Genomic DNA, 24,153 nt, shown 5'->3' with positions numbered 1-24,153 from the left:
GGTCGATCGCAACACCAAAAGGTTTCACATGTGAATGATATGCCCCTGGAAAGTATCAGCTGTCAGCAGTTCGACAGAAGTAGCAGCCAGATGTGCAGATGGGCAACATCACTTTACAACGAGGCCAAATGGAAACTGTCATGTGTGCATGAAATGCCACAGAACTGCGTCAGGTTGAAACATTGCCAGTAACAACATTACATACGGAAGAGCGAGGATGTTTTTTTTACTACACCTTACCATGTGCCTCCTTCCCCTAATCCTAACTATTTGGTCAGCATGTGTTTGTTGACATTCCGGAGTTGGTTGTCATGTGCTGTTGTTGCCTAAACATAACCAGGTGCAGCATAATCTCACCATGTGCATTTGTTGACTTCACAGTAGCAGCATCTCAGAATGTAAATAACAGACACAGTGGGATAAAATATAATATGTATAGGCAGATGTCCAACGCGAAGCAACATTTTCACATTTGTATTCCCTATTGTGACTAAGTAGAGCATCAGGCTTATGTTCCCAACTGTCTAGCATATTAGCGGTTAGCTCACAACTAACTTCATCCTTGCCCTGTGGACACAAGCTTCTGGTTTTTGCTGTGGTGTGTTCTTTTGTTGTTTTTTTTTTCCTTCCTTCAAAAAATGAGTTCCCAGGATGAAATTATAAAACATCCATGTTAAGGCCCTATTTTTTTTTTTTTTCATTTTTCCTCAACAGCTTACCTTTGATAGATTGTTTGCTAATGTTGCCACTACTGCCAATCAAATCTGATGAAACCACACACACCACAGTCCACATGAAACAGATTTCTCAAATCTCATACTATTATTTCCAAACTTGTGCTTATTGGTAGCTGGTGATTATTTACTCATGTAGATTCATTGTGATGCTTAGGATTTGAAACCATGCCTTATTCTTGCAGTGCCCAGTGTAAATATGCTTTATGTAGAGTAGAACAGGGCCTATTGTGTGTTCAGCCAAACAAAACACTCTTTGCATGGCCTTGCTGTCCTGTTTGGTGCTGTTTCTGTACTAGGCAGTGATGTTTCCCATGTTGTGCTGGAGTAGAAATCATTGATCATTGATACAATAATTTCCTTGGAAGTCTTAAACCCTTTCTTATTCCAAACTCATCAAATACTGCCACTTTTGCAATGCTTTCAGCAAAAAGCAAAAAGATCCTGACACCAAAGGCCAGCTTTCATGTCTGCGTGATATGCCGCTGGACAGTGTCAGCTGAGAATGTCTGTCCAGATCTAACCATTCCTGATGTTGTTATACGACCGCTGGACGGTACTTGTCATGGCAGCATGAAACGCCGCTAGAAGGCATCAGGTTGAAAACTCCTGGTAACAATGTAATATATGAGCACAAAGGTCCCCATAGGGTGGGTGGGAGGGTCATTGAATGGATCTGACAAATGCCAGACTATCATCTGGAAGTTTGCTGCTCACTTTCTATCTGAATGTGATGGTTTTTTTCTGAACCTTTACCATGTGTCCTTGTTGCCTATTCTTAACCATCAGTGCCAGCAGGTGCATTTGTTGGTTACCATGTGCTCTTGTTGTCTAATTATAACCACATACTGCGTGTATGTGCATTTGTTGACATAATCAAAATACTATCCCGGAAAATAAACAGAAGGTTACCTAGAACATAATATGTAGAGTCACCTGTAAACTAGCAATATGTGATGACTTGGGGTGAGAATGTGTTGGTGTCTCAAGTAAAACAATCTCCGTCTTGCCTTTCTCAGCGCCCAGGTTTGGCCCTTGCTGAGGTGGACACCAAGGCAACTGAAGCTATCCAGCCTCTCTGCCAACTACCCAATGATTTTAAGGGGAGGGTAGTTTCATGCCTTTGGTTTGGGCACACACACAGACACATTTAGCAACACATGTAAATACACAGCAGCACACACACACACACGCATGTGTGCACACAAACACATGCACGCACGCACGCGCACACACACACACACACACACCTGTGCTTACCAATGACCGACTTGGCTCAGCCTTGCTAAAGATGATTAGTTAGTGCAGAGCCACATTATAACATAATTACTTCCATTAGTAAAACTATGCCGGTCTTCTCCTCTGCTTTTTCTCTCCCCATGCTCCCTCTCTCCTTCCCCAGCCTCTCTCTCTTCTTCTATCCTTTCGGTCTCTGCCACCCACACACAGCCCAGCACGGCTGGTTGCAGACTGGGAGTTGACATTCTGAGAAACCATTAAAAGTGCTCATTATTGAGAAAGAAAGGAGGACAGAAATCAAAGAGATACACGTTTATTCACAACTGTGTTCCCTGATCTGCTCTGCACTTATTCCCCAATTTATCCACCTTTCCATTCGCATCCTCCATCTCTTTCTTTTTTGTCTGTCTTTATTTATTTCCGGTCTTTGTTCTGCACCCTCAATTAAGTTTTGCCCTCTGGCTATTTCACACCACGGTGGAAGAAAAACTTGTTTTGTTCTTCATAAAACATGCAAAAATTTGGGATGTCAACAGAGTGAAGATATTAGCTGTTAAAATACATTTTATGTTCAGTAATGACATGTTATTTGTTTTTTTTCACCCTGGGCATCACTGAAGATGATTTCTACCATTCTGTGATTGCCAAAATATGGTTTCAAAACTGTTTCAGAGGGCTAGCGAACCTAGGCCATTGAAACTCATCTTAATTCTGCAAAATATTCATCCCCATTGGAAATGTGCTCATGGTAGGTTTTGTGCATAAAAGACATTTTCATAGTGCCAAAGATATTGAAACTGTGACAAATTGGTTATATTAGAAAAATATGTCCATCAGTCAGTGGATCATGCCACTTGCTTGCATTAGATTGACACTTGACTGGCATTTGGAGCATCTCCAGTTGGGGTAGGGGCAGGGGATCAGTTGGGTTTAGATCAGTTAGTATGTCTATATTCACAGATAACTCGGGCTATAGGTCAATTAGGCCGTTTAATTGGACTGCTGTTCTTGCCCAAGTGTTAAACCACCAGGGATATAATCACATGTTGCTCCGCTCTTCCACAGTAGGTGGTGATATGCTTCCTTTCAACCGTTTGCTATTGAACCTTCTTATGGCTGACCTATTACGTCACATACCAAACAAGTTAGCCAGCAGCAAATGGGCTGCTCAGGTCGAGGGTGAAAGCTTAAATCAGTTCTCAACGGTATTATCTAGGTGTGTTAGTATGACATCAGGAAATTGGACTGTTTACAATTTCAGTTGAACTGACATGATTACATGGATTTAAGAGGTCCACTTTTTGTTGGACTAACACAATAATTCAAGTTTTGTTTTCTTGTCCTTGAACATCACACAATGAAAGTGCTACTGCTCCAGGACCTTCAGCGTTCTCCATTGTTGATTGACCCCATCTCTAAAGAGTATATGTTGAATGCAACAAGGACATTACTAAGGCATGGAAGGGTAGGGCATCAACAGATTACATTTAGGACTTCCTATAAAACTTGGGCCAAGTCTGGCTCTGACTGAACCCAGTAGCTAATGGCATAGTCAAAAAATAGGTTAGCTGTGAGATTATTTGTGGAATCATCTGGTTCTTTGGGGTGGTGCAAAAACAGCTTTAAAAGCACATAACCACCACAAAAGGGGTATATCTTACCCCTCAGAGGTAAAACTCTTTAGACTCTTGAGACATTACTGGTAGGCTAAAATCAGGGATCAAATTAGGGATAGAAGTAACGCGAAACCTAAGTAACAGCCTGGGATTTGCATAAATGTCTCTAGATTTCAAAGTAAGCCTCCGCAAATCTCTAAAAGCGTCTCTAAACCCTCAGTGGGACTACCATCGCAGGAAGAAAAGGTGCGGCCCATTTTGTATTCTATAATGAAGCACCAAACCAGTCCAAATGAAAATTAAAAAAGGAAATCCACTGTGTAGCTCGCTGCCAGTTTTCCTGTCTTTGTTCACGGAATGTAGGTAAGGTGATCACATTAGGGAGCATTTGTTTCCATGTTACACAGAGAGGTTGGCTTCGGCTCAGGCAGCACCTCTGGATAGAGACCATGTGAAGAGGGCTGCAGGAGGAAAGAGTGTTTAATGGTGTGGGACCTGCATGCATTAGGACCCCTTTAGCATCATCTATATAGATAATATTAATGGTTGCATAGTTATGTAGGCCTACTAGGACACAATATGTTATGATCAAACTGATAATAGTTTGGCATTAAGAGTGGCAGCCTCCGCAATCATTTCAGTCACCTTATTATATTACCATTGTAGTGGTCAAAATTTAGAGTTCCACAACTGAAAGAATAATAAGATTACTAATTTGTTACAGACATTGAGAAAAACATAGTCTGAACAATTCATGATGAAAAAAAAAAAAAATGTTGTAACCCCAGATATGACAATAAGGAGTTCAAGTAAATCCACTTTCAGGTGTTGGGTTATTGCTGAATGAATTAAATATCACCAAATGGCTGTTGCTGTAGTGACTGAATCCCATATTGCAGTGATTAGACCCATTTGCTGTACCAAATGGACGAAAAAAAAAAACAACATGATTTTTTTTAAGCTGAAATGGAATAGCGGCCATAACATAAACCTCTCTACATCATCTTGGAGACTTTTTATGACAGTAAAGATGTTAATTAAAAAATAAATAATTAAAAAAAAGAGAGGGAGAAACACTCTCCATGACATCACATCTACAGAAAAGCAAATACAGAATGTAACATCAAATGTCCCATGCTGAGGGTGGGGGTGGGTGGGTGATTTTAACTTTTAAAAAAGACTATATTTTTGGTTCTTGAAAGGTTAACATGTCATGTTTTCAACTAACAACAGAGACATCACATACAAGTCGTCAGACCCCCCGAAAAATTACATTGTACATTTCTGCAAACCTTGGTTATGTTACATTTTCATGTTTTGGGGACCAATACACACTGGAAAAGCAGCTATGTCTTTGTGAAGAAGAATTACTTTTTGTGCCACCATCCCTGCAACTGATTGCCAAAAAACAAGTTCTGAGGGTGAAAAGGTACTGGAATTATTGTAATGATTTAGTACAAAACTGGGACTCATATGCAGAAAAAAGTACCAAACACCAAGAACAGTTTATCAAAAATAAATCTTTACTTAGGTGATTAGGGGGCATACACATTTAGGCAGTCAGCAAAGGCAGAAAACAATGCTCAGGGAAATCACACAAGGAACAAAGTCCATAAATCCAGGTAGAATCAAAAACCAGGGAAATGGGGTGCCTGGTGGATAGAGCAGCCGTCCCATGTTTAGAGGTTGAGTCCTCGCTGCAGCAGCCGCAGGTTTATTTCCAGACTCAGCCCTTTGCTGCATGTCATCCCCTCTCCCTTTCCCACATTCATACTCGTGCTGTCCTATAAATTAAAGGCAAAGACGCCCTAAATAATATCTTAAAAAAGGAAAAAATAACACAAAAAAAACAGGGAATCACATACAAAGAAAAGGCTGGTGACAGTTACAAAGGGGCAACTGAATGGAGGAAACACGGGCAATACACATTTGCTGATTACTAACTACACGCAGGTGAGTAAAAGAGGTTAAACACATGAGGCAATCAAAAAGGGCGGGAAAACACAAGTAGAACTAAACTCAATGAGAACACATTTTTAGAAATAAAACAGGAAGTGGACACCAACACATGAATGGCATCTTGACAGAATATTACAATTACAGCATGATGTTGCGCCCAATATCTATAAGGAAATGTTGTTGCCTGTATCAAAATAGCTCTTTGTTTTCTTGGTCTCAAACAGTGATCTACAGCTTGGTAGGCATCTCACATAAGTGACATACCATCCACCATTCCCTCCACCTCCCAATGACAAAGTCAGCTCATATCATATCACTCTAGAAATGCTGTTATGATACAGGCAACAACATTTCCTTTCGGCAACTGAGCTGAACATCATGTTTTACTGACTAGCTTTCATTTTCCCTCCAGATCAAGGACAAAAAAGCTCAAACTGAAATGTCCACAATGAGACATTCAAAGAAAGGCTAAGACAATGTCTAAAGAATAGAACTGTTCCAACTCGGAGAACGATGGCCGTTTTTTGTGCTCTCTGTTAAATCTCTTCCTACTTTCAGTCATTATCTCATATTCTCCCACTGTATTCCACACCATTTTTCTCTTCTTTCAATTTGTCTCTCTCTTTTTCCCTATTCCCTCTTTATCCATCACACTGAGGGGCCTTAGTGCCAAGCTTCTATTGTATGGTGCAGAAGATCTCACACACAATACACTTCTGAAATACACACACATGCACACACACACACACACATACACAGACTGTGCCTAGCCTACTGTTTCCTGCATTATATCCTTCCTAGCTTATGTCACGGAGCTTTCTCTCTCCTAATCCACAGTGAATGGAAGAGGAGGAGCTGTGGGGAGAATCAGCAAAAGCTATAACCAGCCCTAGCAGCACTCTGTGATAGGAAAAGGAATAGTCTGATAGCTTCCCTATTCGACAAAGGGAAAATAATCAAATTATAGTACATATTGACAATTTATGTGCATTACAATTATTCCTACAAAAGGGCTACTGGTGATTTACATTCACATAGATGACAACTTTGGGAAAGAAGCGTATGACTGATGTAGGTTAGATGACTTCACTTGCCATTGGGTTGTGATATTGAACTCTTAACTACAACACAGGATGAAATTGTCTTGACTACACCAAAGAATATCTTATAGTTTTGTGGATTTAGATTCTGTAGTTCCCTTTTACAGCAGTCCACCCTTATAACATTTTATCAAATGTTTTCAATAGAACCATTAGTAATTAGAATTTGTAGCAACAGAACTAGCCATAGGACATACGGCAAGATACTTATAGCCACTAGATGTTGCTTTATGCAGATGATATTTTTGTATTTCTATGGGACTCTATGGTTACGATTCACCCAATCCAGTTTTGAAAGGATATATGAAGAATTTACAAAGAGTGGGTGTATACCAATAAATGAAGTAGTTCACAAACTGAATAATAGATTATGCAATTTCATCCATTATCTGTAAATGCTTACCCTTTACAGGGTTGTGGGGGGCTGGAGCCGATCCCAGCTGACACTGGGCAAGAGGCAGGGTACACCTGGACAGACAGTCACAGGGCTGACACATAAAGACAAACAGATATTCACCATTCATGTGTATGGGCAAGGGGGTGGGGTGGAGGGGTGCTGACATGACCAAGCACTCATTCTACCACCTGCCGCCAAATCAAAGTCTGTTTTCGGATTTAACAATTTAAATTTTCATTAAATATTAAACAGTTTGTCTACTTTGCAGAGTCTACTGACAATGGTGTCTTCGCGTCACATGTTCAACTGATTTTAAAGTCCGTGTAAAGCAAATTCAGAGATTTGTTTCAAAATATATTTTAAATGTTGGAAACGTATCATTAAGAACATGGTACAAAGACCCTTTACTATATAGTACTGAATTGTGGAGTTAGACGGTTGACTGTTTTTTCACCATTTTACTGTTTTAAGATTTTTTGGGTGGGTCTAAAGCTATAGCTCGATGCTTTTCAAATGATAGAATACTATGCATTTTTTCATGATTCTGAGACCTTCTTTTACATACTTGGCGATTTTTTTGGTCATTCAAATTTGGTCAGGTGTTTGATAACAAATCTTTCTGTGATATGAAAAACTCAGAACACATTTTAATTTCTACTTTGCATGGACTTTAAGATAACGAACATGCGACTATCTGGCTCTTATTATAGACGTGAATTATCCACAGACTCTTGCATAGACTCACAGTGGTGAGGCGATGTACTGTAGTTCACAGTATGTGGTGCCCGCCTGTATTATGAGTACTGGTATGAATATCTGGTGTTATTTTTAGCATGAAAAAAACCCAACAAAAAAACATATACATGTATTATTTTGGCCTGGTGGGGGTACCCATTGGCATGGCAACCCACCAGACCCATGGGATTGATGCAGAAAATATATCTTGATTATGGCATTTAATTAGACCGTTGTCATTGTCCCAATGAACAGGCACTGGACAAGAATGTTTTTTTGTTTGTTTGTTTTTTAGTAGGTGGCAATATGTCCCCTTTTACCTAGTTGCTACAGGGCAGGGAGATGAGCATAAACCTGCATGTCTTTGGACTGTAGGGGGTTGACATATGAAGAACTCTACCTAGGAGGGCCCAGGCCTGTGTGTAGATTAGAACTCAGAATCTCCTGGTGTGATGCAATAGTGTTAACAACTGCAACCCATAATCACCAATTTTGTAATCTTAAATTCTGATTTCTTGACATTTGGGGAACTCATAATTGCAACAACCTTTACAAAGCTAACTTCCCACTTATCTTAACAACCCCCAAGAAGCTCGGAGTCTACTCTCACCCTGATTAGGAGGAAGAATCAATACCATTAAAATTAATGTCTTACCTAAATTCAAATATTGATTTGAGTGTTTACCTGTATTTCCAACTTATTCTTCTTCTATAAAATAAACAAACTAATTACCTTATTAATTTGGAATAATCACCACTCCAGAATCCAAAACAGAGAGCAGTAATGCAGCAATAATCTGCAGTGTTAACTCATCATTTGCAGTGTATTAAGGCACATGCTGTCATTTTGATATTTATTAAGGGATACAGCCCAACAGAATGTCCTGAAAGGAGAGTTATGAAAATGGGTGCATTGTTATCTCATATAAAATATTATATCGGGATATCTCAACCTGTAGTAAATCATGGCATTTAAACCAAAGGAAAGACAAAGAACAAGCTGTCTAATTTACACAATTGAAACCCTTAATTGGTTAAATTAACAACAAGCTGTTGCCATGGTAACAACAGTCTAGTCCCACTGATCAGAGTGTTATTAGCCAGCTGTTTTGATGCTGCAGGCTGTAACATCTGCCAGCGGCAGTACACTTCTGGATTAGGTCTACAGTATACTTGATTACACTTTAACTTTGCTCTGGTTCAGTAATTGAGAACAGCAAGAGGATATCTACAGAATAACTAAAAGATAAGAATCCCACACCGGGCAAATTCATGTTACAGCAGCTCAAGACTCAAAAGGTAAGAGAAAGAAGCAAATAAGTGACTGAGTGGTAAAAAAGGATGAAAATATTTTTAAAAAATGTATATACACTCAACACTCTTGTCTGTGACCCCCTCCGTCTACATATGACGTTTTAGGTGTCTTTATGCGTCAGCTGTTTATGCTTCGGGATGCAGGCTACAGTGATATCAACAAATGCACATTGTGGGATGAAGCAGCATTATCTTTATGTTTACACAACAGCACAGACCAACGCAATGGTTAGGATTAGGCAAAAGAGGCACATGGTAAGGTTTGGGAAAACAAAGTACACACATCCACACAGGAAGTTAACTTCTGTCTCCGGGACCAAAGTCATTTGTTTGTGGGACCTTTGTATCGCAAATAAGTGCACTCACGCGACTTATATTACGCGGTTACTGGCAGCGTTATTACCTTACGAGTACTTCAGCGTTAAATCTGCATGCGACCGGTTCTGTCCGGCTGCATTCCCAAGTGTCACCACCTATGCGCGTTGCATGCGGACACACCAAGTGCCATCCGGCCAGTGACCATTTTATAATAATGCCACTCGTTCTGTCCAGTTTCTGTCAGTTTATCATCTGACGCTGTCCAGACTTCTGCAAAAGTAATAACAGCCCAAAAATATAATCAACCACAAAAGTAATTCAAATCTGCAGCTTTTAATATCTTAATCCTACAAATTTAATACATTTCCCACAAACATATTAGCAGTTTGCATTAGCAACTGTTTATTACAAACGTAATACAAAATTTTCTGCCAATTTAATAATGTTTTTGTAAGGTTAATCATAACTTATATTACAATTTGCATGTCACACAGTAAAAATATAAAGGATAATTTAAATAATAAATGGAGTGGGTAATCATTATCCACACAAAGGCTAATCGATGTGGAAAATGCCAAAGTAATCAATACATTCCACACTTTGAGTTATTGGGGCAATTATTGCACAACAGTAATCAATAGATAAATGATGAGCAAATTGCTTAAAACCTGCCAAGGTGGGCAAATAAGCTGGATAATTTACACCAGGATTTCAGTGCTGCAGTGGATGGATTCTTTGTGATTACACCCAAGTGTTCCACTGTGTCTAATTGAAATTAGTGTAACAGGAAGATACTATCTGCATACTTTGCACATTGACAGAACCTTTTTCACCGTCGATGGTCCCTTCGAGGTCAAGATATCGCTTCAGGCTCTCCTTTCTTGAAGGCCAGGGGACCAGTAATGTGTCAGGCTACTTTTTTATTGGAATCAGCAGACCTTTATGACTCTTGATGTCACTTTTGGTGACACATTCTCATTGACCTTTACTGTAAGTGGGATGGAAATGAGATTGTGGTTGCCTTGCTGTGCCACACAGAGCTGGATGTCAAACTAGTGCCACATCTGCAAAGTAAGGCTGAGGGTAGATATAAAAACAGTATAATAATTATATCTTTATCAGTACTTAATCAGTATTAATTTATACCTGCATTCCCTAGATGCAACAAATAAATACAAACGTTAATTAAATGCATTTGTATTTATTTTGCATGGTGCATGTTTCCGTGTTTTTAGCTTGACTCCCTCAAGGGAAGTCTTATTTTTACTTTGACCAACAGAAGAAGAACTATTACTTTATTAATCCCTTGTGGGGACTTTTTTTGTTTCACTGTTATTATTAACACACCTAAAATACACACACACATTTAGACACAGGACTCATTCGGCATTCATCGTTGTTGTGTAAAGATGTCAGAGTGATTGCGCTGCTGCATTGTAGACGCTCTGGGGCCTGATCAAGGGCAAAGTTTGACTGACAGTTTTCGCACCAGTCGAAACAAACTGAACAAGCAAACTCACCAGAGTTCATTTCAACCTTAGTAAAGACGTTAGGTGTGAAGGGAGCCTTAAGCCCTTTTTCCACTGCATAAAAAAACCTGCTAACACCTGGTGACATCTTGCTTTTTAATGTAATGGGAAAGGTTACAATCTGCATTCACTCCTACGTAAAATGACTTTTTATACAGTTTATTTTATTTATAGTCTATGGCTCTAATCGTCATTGATGGAAACACAACACCTAGATGAATACGCTAATTTCAGCACCTTTACCTGCGAGATGCAATGGCACACTATCACAAAATACCATCTGTCTCCATCCCAGCAGAGCTCAAACATCAACCCAAATAAGTCTGCACTGAGTTTGAAAGAGAGGCTGAATAGGTAAGGCATCTATAAAAAGAAGAAACCATCGTTAATTTTTCACTGGTTACCATCAGGGTTCATGAATATTTTTACGATTAATTTTCCATGACGAGGCAAATTTTATAGGCAGTAAATATTCTTTGAAATGACCATTGATTCTTTTTCATTACTATATAATAGCTATTTAAAATGTATTATTTAAAATAATAATAATAATAATAATAATAATAATAATAATAATAATTCAATAATAATTCAGAATAGGATTATAACTACATACTTAAATGTAACTTTGGGACTGTTTATTATTTTGTTATACATAGTTTTTGGTATTTTATTTATTCATTTATTAACTGTTGATTATTAGTTTTCTTTTTAAAAATGCTGATTTTTTTTTTTTTTTTAAACTTTTTATTTGTCTTTTTTCAAAGAGGAAAACAACATAAGTAAGACACATACTCCATCGCTCTACAATGAGAATAAACAGCTTCAAATTACAGAGAGTGATAAGTGTAGAGTATGTAACAAGAAAGGAACATTAACACAGATTATAAACTAACAAAAAAGGGAGGGGGGAGGGGCCATGATGCCCTATACTTTTCTCCATCATGTTAGCTGGGGCTGTGAGTTTTCAATGAATCTGGTCCATTTTTCCCAGCGTTGATGCAGAGACCTTGCTTCCAGTCTTAAGTAAAAAGTCAGTTTTTCCATAAAGTATAACTCCTTAACGATGTCCAGCCACTGCCCTGTGGTAGGCGGGTCCGCTTTCAACCAGTTTCTTGTGATGGCCTTTTTACTGGCCAGTATTAGAATTTTAAAAAGATAAGTGTCCTTGTTATGAATAATGTCCTCTGTCATCAGGCCCCAGGTACAGGGTTCGAGGGTCTCTAGGCACCTTGTACTTTAAAATCACTTCCAGGATCAATGTAACTCTGTCCCAAAATGGTTGCAGGTTTGAGCAGGACCAGAACACATGCGAGTGATTGGCACTATCTGCCCACATTGTCTCCAGCATTGTTGTGGTGAACCCAGTTGTTTACTTTTAATATGAGGTGTGATGAAATGGCGGATTAAATTTTTCCACCCGAATTCCCTCCATCTTTTAGAGCTAGTGGAGGTTTGTTGAGTTCTGCAGATAGAGCGCCAATCACTCTCTGTTAGCTCAATGCCCAGCTCTGAATCCCATTTCAACTTCACATAAAGAGAATTCCTACCATTCCGTTTCTGTAGTCCTCTGTACAGTTTAGTCACAATCTTAGTCGGTGTTAGTTCATATGCACTTGTAAACACTTCAACCACTCTAGCGTCTTCTGCTGACAGTCTTTTTTTAATCTCAGTATCATAGAAATGTCTTAACTGTAGATATCTAAAAAAGTCTCCATTTACCAAATTAAATTCCTCTTTAAATTGTTGAAATGTTTTAAAACTCTTACCCTCTAAGAGAGTACATATAGCTGTTATCCCTTTTACTGTCCAGCTTGCAAAGGCATTGTCCAGCACTCCAGGACCAAACCGAGGTGTATGAGATGGCCAAACCAGAAGTTTAATTTCACTTTCCAAATTATATTTTCTAACAATTTCATACCAAATTTTTAATGAATCTTCTATTATTGAATTTTCCCCCCTTAGGTTTTGTGTGATCAGCACCCCCTAGTCTAGCTTGAGGGTGAGAATGATCCACATTCAATTCAATGTGTTTCCATCTGGCTTGGTAATCTGGAGAGCACCAATAGACGAGATACCTCATCTGGGCAGCATAATAGTACTCTCTGAGATTAGGCACAGCAAGACCTCCCTTTTCTCTGTCTAGTTGAAGCGTTTTAAATTTAAACCCTTGGCCTTGCTCCTGCCCAAATGAATCTAGATAGTTGTTTATCCCATGCTATGAATTGAGATTCTGGGATTCTGGTTGGTAAAGACAAAAAAAAAATACAGCCTCGGCAACACGTTCAACTTCACTGTCTCAATTCTTGAACTAAAATCTAATATTAGTATTGACCATTTCCTCAAATCTCTCTGAATCTTATTATTTATGGATTCATAATTTATTTCATAAATTCTGTTACATTCCTGTGTAAGTGGTACACCTAAATATTTTATCAACTTTGAATACCACTTTATTTTATATTCCAATTTGATTGTTCTGCTTGGTGTATAATTAAAGGAGAGGACCTGTGTTTTGGAAACATTCAGTTTATACCCAGATAACTGACCGTATTCCTCCAGTACAGACATGAGCCTAGGGAATGTTAATTCCGGATTTTTGGAGGTAGGTGATGACATCATCGGCAAAGAGTCCTATTACATGTTCCTCATTTGCCATATTGATTCCTTTAATATCAGGGTTTTGTCTTATGGTTTGTGCTAAAGGCTCTATGAATATTGCAAAAAGTGTGGGGCTAAGGCAGCATCCTTGGCGGGTGCCCCTAAATAGCTTAAAACTGCTGGTCAAATGGCCATTAATTTTTATTCTAGCACTTGGCTCTGTGTAGAGGGCTTGTATACATCTAATGAATTGTTTATTAAAGCCGAGTTTCTCTAGCACCACCCCATATAGAAAAGGCTAGCAGACTCTGTCAAAAGCCTTTTCGGCGTCAAGGCTGATCAGAGCTGCACTCAGATGTTTTTGTTGATCTGTTCTATAATATGTAGGGTTCGCCTAATGTTGTCTTGAGTCTGGCGGCCTTTAATAAAAACCTGTCTGGTCCTCATGTATTAAATCAGGCAGGTAGTGTTCAATTCTTTTAGAGATTATAGAGGTAAACAACTTATAGTCTACATTTAATATAGAGATGGGACGATAGGATTCACAGTTTTCTATATTTTTGCCTTCTTTTGGAATGACTGATATCACCGCTTCTTTCCATGATGGTGGTGTCACAGCTTCATTTAGTGTATAATTGAATGATTCTAACAGAAGAGGGATGAGGTCTTCTTTGAAGATTTTATACCATTCATTAGGGTAGCCGTCACTCCCAGGACTTTTATTTGGTTTTAATTTGTTAATGGCTACGTCTAGTTCTTTCTTTGTAATAGGAGTGGTCAACATGTCATTTTGTACTTTCCCTATGAATGGGAGGTCTAACGATAGTAAGTATTGTTTAATCTTTCCATCGTCAGTATTATTAGGCTGTGAGTATAATGATTTGTAATAGTTTGAAAGATGTTATGAATTTCCTCTGGTTCATATGTTATCTTTTTAGTCAAAGGGTCTCTGATTTTATGAATGGTATTCCTCTTCTGTTGTGCCCTGAGGCGTTTTGCTAGAATTTTTGTTGCTTTTGGTCCCGATTCATAAAAGGTTTGTTTTGGAAATTTCATTTTCTTTTCCAATTCCTCATTCAGAAGATCATCTATTTGCTTTTTTTTGTACTTTAATCTGGTCTGTCAGTCTCTTATTTTCATCTTTTTGTTGTTTGTTTCTCTAATTCCCTCAATGTTTTTCTCTAATTCGTCATATTTTAACCTTTTCATCTTATTTAAGTACGCTGTCCTTGAAATTAATTTTCCTCTCATTATTGCCTTTACTGTGTCCCACATGATGACTGGATTCACCTGACTATTCTTGTTGTCCTCTATACATTCATTAATTTCCTCCTTAATCTCCTTTGTAACGGTCTCCTTGTTTAAAATACTAGTATTTAGTCTCCATAATGTAGTCTTCCGACTGTTGTTTATATGGAAAGTTAAATAAATTACATTATGGTCTGATATATCTGCTGTTCCTATTGAACAATCCTTCACTCTGTGTCTATCTACATTGTTCATCAAAAAAAAGTCTATTCTGGAGTGAACACGGTGAGTGGCTGAGTAATGGGTAAAATCTCTTTCCTGTTGTTGGGGCTCCTCCAAACATCAAACAGACCCATCTCTTTGACCAGAAAATTAAGGTCACCCGATTTATGTACTTTCTGCTTTTTAGTGCTCGTCGTATCCAATGAGTGATTCAGAATTGTGTTCCAGTCCCCAGCACAAACTAAAATCCCTTCACTTTCTGATTTTAACGAATCAAATAAAGACCTGATGAATTTCCTGTCACTTTCAGGAGGGGCATATATATTAACAAATGGGACGAGTACATTATCTATCCTCGCTTTAATAATTACATATCTGCCCTCCTTATCACACCTTTCTGAGATCAGTTCAAAATTGAGACTGTTAGAAATCAGAGTTGCCACTCCTCTTTTACGACTGTTTTCACATGAGCTAAAGAAAGAATTCGAATAACCAAATGTTTTCAACTTTTCATGTTCTTTTTTAGACATATGTGTCTCTTGAAGAAATATCACTTGTGCTTTATCTTTTTTCATTTTAGCAAGAACCTTTTTCCTTTTTACCGGGTTACTCAGACCATTCACATTCAAAGAAGCACACCTCAGATCATGTGACCCTATCATATACAGTCCAAAAATCAGCTGAGCCAGAAATCCCCCAAAATAAAATCTGAACACAGAACAAAATGGTGATTTTTAAAGTCAAAATGTGTATTTTCTTTTAAAAAAAAAGGTGATTTTTAAAGAAAAAATAAGCCATATACCATAGCCAGACTCTGTGAAAAACACGGATTATCATTGTAATTTTAAATTTAGGACAGTCCTTGAACACATCATGTGTTATTATGCAGGTTTTCAAAACAAAATACCATGGCTTATCCAAACCTTTTAAGGCAAATATCCAGGCCTGGAAATTATTAATTGCAGATTGTACTACTTTTCCAGGTTTTTCGTGACTGTTCTTGAAGAACCCTGCTCCATTCTGTTGAACATGATGCATCAAAAAGGAAAAAAAAAAAAAAAAAAAAAACATACAAAAAAAAGCACACTTACAAACACACTAAAAGGCATTGTCATCTGCTGCAAACCAGCAAATGGGAAAGGAGTCTATACCCTATATTTTAAGCATGTTTAACCTGTGAACACACACTAATTTGGGTTGTAAAGGGGAATTAAATTAACCCATATGGTTTTGAATGGTTTACAGAGTTAGTGGCTGGACATAAAAATTCTGTTCAGATAAAGCTGGACTAACGCCCATTGGTATTTTAACATGCTAAAATAAAGAGGAATTTCTAAAGTGCCACTTTATGGCTGATGTGTTTTTCAGATGTGTGTTTGTATTTAAAAGTTAGATCTTTAAGACCAACAAAGTTTTCAGAGATTGAGCTTTTTTGGGGGGAGTTTAGTGTGATCTAAATGCTTTGCAGGGAATCAGTTAGCTCAGCTGAACTATAAAGTGCTCTTTGGAGTTTGGTGATTTTAACTCCTTGCCTTTCATTGTTTGACAGTTGATAGACTTCAGAGAACCCTGGTTCCTCAAACAACCTGGTTATTTTTACATGATCACTTAAAGCGGAAGTTTCCTGTTCTTTTGCAGTGTTTCATCATGGGTTGGGATGTGTGTGTGTATGTGTGTGTGTGTTTGCCTTGACATAAATCCATCAAAACAGCACTGCCAGCTAGCATGTGTGTTCCACCAGATTTACGCCTGCTGACTGCTCTGTGATTGGCCCAGGGACAGCTCAGGACGTCCCCCGAGGCTTCCAAGCTCTTTATCTTGTCAGAAGGGCAATCAGCAAAATAAGGCACACAAGATTTACCCCTCAGCTCCCCACCGGCTGGGCGGGGAGGGACCAACTAGAGATGGATGTGCCTACGTACGCTCTCTCCGTCTCTCTCTCTCACTCTCTCTCTCTCTCTCCATCCTTCCATCCCCCATCCCTCTCGTCAGGTGATAGATATGTAGGGATCACTCATTCCTTATGGCCCAGGGAGGGGTGGCATCCATCACTCTCCTCCTGCGCCTCCTCCCTCCCCACCTTTTCCTCCTCTCTGCACCCTTCCAGCCACAGTACCATAAGTTGTCTGTCAAATTGACAGGCCCATCCACTATATCACAGGGAGGCTGTGCTGCCCATAGGACTCTATTATATGTAATCTGCTCCCCTCGACACCGGCCACTTACGCAGGCCAGCCACCAGGGTGTGTGAGTGTGAGTGTGTATGTGTCCTTTAAACCCCTGCACATAAATTTATCTGTCAGTTGTCATGCAGCAAATCTGTCGACAAGGAACTTTTATTTTGTGAGTTATTATGTATCACATTAGAAAAGACAAATGTAGCTAAATGTCAGGGCTCCATAGACTAGTCAGCTATCTCAGCACCACCAATCTATTGTTACTTTGCAGTTTCATGTGGCGTCCCAAATAGAAACAAAATAAACCATCAGACAATGCATTTTAATTGTTTTTAGTAAAACAAAAAAAATGCAATGTGCAAATGCAGAACAATTAACATATGTTTCCTTTCTTATATATAACAAAAAATAAATAAATGAAAATGTAAAGAACAGGCAGTATTAATATTAAATAAATACATAAATGATGCCATAAACTGAATAGAGGAATCTGCCACAATGTAACAATCGTAGTTCAAAAGTAAAATATAAAGTTGATGAATTATTTTGAAAAAGTTTGTAGAAATGTGACAAAAATTCAGAATAAATAAAAATAAAAAATCTGAAAAAAATCCCAAATAAATGTCTAAGATTCAGACATTTACGTCTCCTATTTCTGTACAAATTACCCCAATATTCTGCTTTTTTAATTTTAGAATTTGTGTTTCCTGGCTTTTCTAGAGGCAGTGTTGCTGAAGACTTCACTCCTGGATCTGACCATTAACTCAGTTGCTGATACTAATTAGTGCAAGTCCACTCGGTCTTGTTTGATGGACGATCTCAAGTTCTTCATCATTTTGAGTTTGAGCCATTGCAGTCTCACTATCTTGTTAATTTTAGCTTAACATACATTGACTGAACTGTTTGACACACCTATCTGACCATAAATCGTTACCCTAAAATACTGTAGTGATTTAATATGAAACTGGCACTTGGTTGCAGAGAAAAGCACCAAACACTAAGAACAGTTTCTCAGAACCAAAGGTAGTGAGTAACTTACTGAGAAATGTCCCACAAATTAAAATAAATTAGTTGATTTAGAAAACTATTTTCAAAAATACTGGGGGAAAAATGTCCAGACTGTTTTAATAATTATCATAATCAGTATTTAAAAATATTCTAAATAATTAGTGTTACTTTTAAGCACTTTTCTCCAGGTCATTTCCATTATTTTCAGTTTTTTAAAATAATTTTCAGATTTTTACTACCTTCTAAATTTGCTCATTGCCTTCTTCCCATATTTTTAAGATAATTAAAGTAAATTTGCTGATGTGTCAAAGGGTTAATGGTGTGAAATGGCTGCAGGTAGTTTTAGGCAAGAAAACAAATGTGTTTGGTTTAGAGATTTGTTTTTAAATTTTCATTTTCATTTAACCCATATTTAACCAGGTTAATCTGGTTGAGATGAACAATCTTTTTTTTCAAGGGAGATCTGGCCAGGACAGCAGCATAAAAGATCATGTTGTGGGTTAAAATAACTTCAAATGTTAAGTAAAAATAACATTACATGACATCATTGTGACTTCAGTGTTTAATGACTGCACTTGGGCTATATTATGTTACATTATGTTATGTTAAATATGATGATAGGGTTAGGGTTAGGGTTATGGTTAGTAAAGTGATGGAAGTATGATATTTCTGTTTTCTGTATTCAAGGTTGATGGGAAGTATTTGCTATGAATATTTCAAATAACTGAACAAACTTGATTCTAATCTGCAAAATGACTGAGTTGAATACAGATGTTCCGTGATGTTCCTTCAATGACTTTGATGATAGATAGATCGCTTGTGTGTATACTGAATGGGATTTCTGTTGCTCAGCGACTTTAGAGCATTAGCCTCAGCAAGTTCATCCCTCACTGTGGTCCCTTTGAACTAAAGCTTACATGTATAATATCCAACAAATGCATGTAATATCTGCTCAAAACCTACAGGACAAACCATGAGGTGAAATACAGCCCATCTCATAACAACACAGCCAACTTCAAAGAGCTTTTTTGGGCAAAATTATTTCTAATTCAGACCACAATATTATAAAAATTACCTTGTGCGGTTTAAGAAGCAGACTAGCTCCTCTCAGCCCCCAGCCGAGCCTCTAAGCCTCCACTACAACATAAATCCAATCCCTGCTATTCTCCATGCTGGAGCGAGCTAAGGCACATCCTCGGGGCTTGTCATTTCAACTCTGCCTCTCTTCTTTTGTTGCCTGCCATCCCCTCTGCTTCTTTACGCTCCGTTCTGACTCGCTGCTGAGCTTCGTACTTCTCAGCCAAGTCACTCACACAGAGGAAAGACAGAGGAGAAAACACTTTCGCTGTCCTCTCCCTGTTAATGTTTTGTCTCCAAGGTAAATTTGTGAACTTGACAGGGTTGACAGTGATGAGCAGTAGTAGTAAAAGTATTCAGATTCTTAGGTAAAAGTTCCAGTACCACCAAGTAAAGATACAGTATTATATTATTCAGTAAAATCAGCAAAAAAGTAGGGAAAAAATGTAATTGTTATTTATCGGTGGAACCTGGATTAACATCATTTTTCTTGTGCTGCATTCAGACAATATCATTTGTTTTGAAACCTTTAAAATATTAGCAGATTGGTTTGCGTTCTTTTGAAAACATAGAACCATTCTGCAAATTACAAGAAATTTGTAGATTTGGAATGTTAATATTGTTGAGAATCCTGGTAAAAAATATTTTAAAAACTATATTATAATGATCAGAATTATACACGGGGTTATTTTCTTTTTTGGTTTATTTTTTTGTCTTTTACTTTATATTTTTTTCCTCTAATTTCAAGGTAATTTTCTTTTACATTTTCCTTTTTTGTTGATAAATTTTGGGGAATTTCTTCTTAAGTTACTTATTACCTGTTACCTCTGTTTCTGAAAGACATCAAGCCAATTTGCTCAGTTAAAAAAAGGGTTAATGGCTCCTTTTAAATTCTTACATTATTATATGCATTTGATAATCAGATTATTATTTTTGATGCAATAACAAATTTGTAGTATAGTATAAAGCTGAGTAGTCTTATTTCATAATTTATCATGTGCATCATATTGCAGAATCTGTATTTTCTGCAAATTAACTCATAAAACATCTGTAAAATCAGCCCCTTCTCATTCTTAAGTCCTCTAAAACCTCCACCTCCAAAGGATTGAACCAGCATCCAATCTTCGCTTCCCATCTGACTTTGATGGTTTTTTAACCACGTGCTTCTTTTGACTAAACCAAACCATTCATGCCAGTGTGTTTGTTGACGTCTTGGCATTGGCTGGCATGTGCTTCTGTTGCCTAAACATAACCAAATGCAGCCTAATTCCACCATCATCATTGTAGTGCCAACCTGGAATGTAAAGAGCAGGCGCAGAAGGATATCTAGAGTGTAATATGCAGACCTATCCTTTCTTCCTACAATGGTAAGCATAGCCTGCACTTCTCTGCCTCTGATTAGCTAACCCTGATGTTCTTATGCTGACCTTAACCAGTTTCACTCCCCATGCCCAAACTTAACCAACCCAGCCAATAACGGCAACAAGTTCAAGCCAATCAGAGGCAGAGTCCAATCTAGATTTTGAGGAAAGGTCCAATGACATCGATCTGCAAAATAATTAGCCATATGAGTCTGTTTGGGAATATGCTGTTGAACTGCCCTTCAGAGCACTGACTGTTTGTTTTTGGAGAAATGTGCTGTTACACAAATGGACTTTAGGCCCAATGGGACATTTTTTGGACTATTTAGGGCCATCAGAACAACGGGCAGCCCCGCAAGAAACCTTTATGTGACAAACTGAAACTTGTTTGAAGAAAACAGTGGTACAACAGCAAGCATGCTACCTGATACATACCAAAACAATGTTTTGCTTCACTGAGTCCTAATGAGTTAGATCTTTATGATAACTTAAAGCTAGCAAAAAATACCAAAAACTATATCCAAACTCCAGGCACTGACACCCCACTTCCATGACTATTGTGAGTTTGGCTGCCAAAGCCACCCTTTCTTTGTGGTCTGGAGTATTTTTGCAACCTGCCGGCCTGTTTGGTGTGTTTGTCCAGCGCTCACACGGCTGACAGTGACACAGTGCCACCATTACCGCATATGTAGCTCACATTCCTGGCTAATTGGGTTTGAGGCCCCTGAGGCTGTGTATGTGTGTTAAAAGGGGGATTGGTTGGGCTGGTGTGTGTGTGTGTGTGTGTGTTAGGACTGTGCAGAATGATTAAGGTTGAGGGGTCATTGGGTTGTTGTGTGTGAGTTCGTGGATGTGTGTGTGTGTGTGTGTGTTGTGGGGGATAAATTGAAAGCATGAAAACTGTGGTCTTATTGTCGGACTCTCTGTAGTCTGAGGAAACTCAGGGAAGTTGTTTTTGCGTTCCCGGAGAAGCATTTATTTTTTCCCCAGCTTCTTTATGGATCTGTCATGTGTACCTTTGCTCTGTCTGTGTGTGTTCACAGGGGTGGGAAACGGAGGTATGATAAGGTTGAGAAACAAACGAGCACTTCAGAAGCGAGCCGAGCGCCAAGCAGGGAGTCCAACAGCAAGCGTAGCAGCTCCATAACACCAATTTCTTTACTTCATCTAGATATGCCTCCCTGGTGCTTTGCCTGCTACCACCTTGTTGTGTTTCTACCCTCGGCTTTTTTGTCTCTTCCTCCCACCCCTGCTGCGAGCCCAACCGCATTCACCGGCGGTTATTCATCTAAAGTTGATGAGCATTCTTTTTGCGAGTGCAGAGTGCACTTTTGGTGAAGAAAAAGTCGTCTCTATGCGAATACGCTCACTGCGACGACGGGGGTGCAAGCACTTGAATGAATGCTCCACTCCTCCACTGGCCTATATTTCCCTATTCATTCAGCAGAGTGTGGTGTCAGGATTGCTGCGAGTTTAGTCATCCGTGAGACATGAGTTGTACACCGGCTGTACATCTGAACACTGGAGACCCAGAGGGAGGAGGAGGAAGAGGGGGAGAGGGAGGAAGGGGAGGAGAACAGGACACGTTGGTGAAAAGGCGAGAGCCGGTTAAGGGGCGGGATGGCGTAGCACATGTATGAATGGATGGTGACAAAGAAGCCGGCGGGTGAAGGCAGCGCGGGGCGTTCGGATGACGAGCAGGCGGAAATCATGCCATTGCCACACAGCTGTACTTATTCAGAACAAGCCAAATTTTTTTTTTTTTTAAAGTCAAACTTTCAAAACTCAAGAGTGTGGAGGAGAGAAGGTAAATACACAGTATGGTGAATGTGAGAGCAGAAGTATCAAATCACAACTAGAAAAGTGCCAGGCGGTCACATTCTAGCTGCAACGTGGTCAACCAAGCTGATCACGGCCACTGTAGACAGTAAGGCGTGGGTGTCACACTGGGATTAATGTTTCTTAATAACTAGAACAGAGCCATAAATCTGTGATCCACGTCGTTCATGACTGGAATTTTGACATTAACCAGTGTAGAACCCAATTATGTTCCAAACACAATTATATATAATATATATATATATATATATATATATATATATATATATATATATATATATATATATATATATATATATATATATGAATAGTAATAATAGATTTCTGCTCTTAATGCACTCATAAGTCATTAGCGATATTTTTTTTGAATTAGGATACTTCTTTTTTAACTCAACTTTAACTCAGAAATCACCAAAAAGTGAAAAGGACTATGAATGGACTCACACAGCTTCTTTAAACTTAAAAAAGGGATATTATTATTATTATTATTATTATTATTATTATTAATTTACGACATGTATATGTAGATTTTCATCTTTGTCATCATGACTCAAACTATCTTTAATTTCTGGAATATCTCCAGAAAACAGTCCGTGGAAAACTCCTGAGATGCATATTGATTGATTGATTGATTGATTAAATTTTATGAGCAAAATCAACAAGAATTACTATGAGCTGACTGTATCATTAGAAACTGAAATCATAGTGTTCCTCTGTTGAAAGTGTATTTCTCCTGTTCGTTTTCCAGTGACATTTAGATCCATCATCAGATTTTTTTTTTTTTTTTGTAAAAATAAAAGCTATATATAAATCATATGATATTTTGACATACATATGTTGTATAACTTCTCATGTTTAATTTTAACGTTGTTTTAAACACAAAAAATGTACTTTAACATTATGATTTAAAGACTGAAAGCTCGCTATGCACTTCCTTGTTTCATGGCAGCTATAAAAGAGGATGTGGTGCTGCTGCGGACCACTTTCACCATTTACAAATAATCACTTTTAGACACATGAGACTCGTCACTTGTAACTAAGTATTAATCACCACTTTCTCTGAAATATGCTCCTAACCCTGCATAACCAGTGCCGGCGCCAAAAGGGCAGTAATTTTGCAAGGCTCACATTTCCTTATTGTCATGATAATATTGAGATTTCTCTTCATAATTGCACCTCAGGTGGTAAAGGAATGACTCCTTCCCTTGAGTTTAAAGTGCATTTTAATATAAACAAAGAATAACCATGACAGATTGCAATTTACACACAGAGATTGCTCCTCCAGTCTACAAGGATCCTTCAAATAAACACACCAGGAGATGTTAATATTGCTCAAGTGAATTTCTGTGCAATTATAATGATCTGGTTTTCTCTCCTCTCTGTCCCCCGGCTCAAGCCAGCACTCTAAGAGTCGGGCACATAACCACAAGATGTGCGCAATATCTTTACCATCAGAATAATCACACTTTATAGCAGCTATAATGCTGTAATATCTGTACCACAGAGTTCATCCTCTATGTGCTCCGATCACTCAACCTGAAAAAGAGCAATGTTCCCCTTAAACAAGAACCAAGGCAGCTCAGGCACATTTAGAATTTGCAAAGGTGGGCAATAGGGAGGTAAGCCTACCTGATGCCGGCCAGACCATGTCTATCTATCATGTCTCTTTATTTGACCTG

Source organism: Plectropomus leopardus, chromosome 9, assembly GCF_008729295.1.
Source record: "Plectropomus leopardus isolate mb chromosome 9, YSFRI_Pleo_2.0, whole genome shotgun sequence".
Lineage (NCBI taxonomy): Eukaryota > Metazoa > Chordata > Actinopteri > Perciformes > Serranidae > Plectropomus > Plectropomus leopardus.
Note: the sequence above shows the minus strand (reverse complement) of the source record.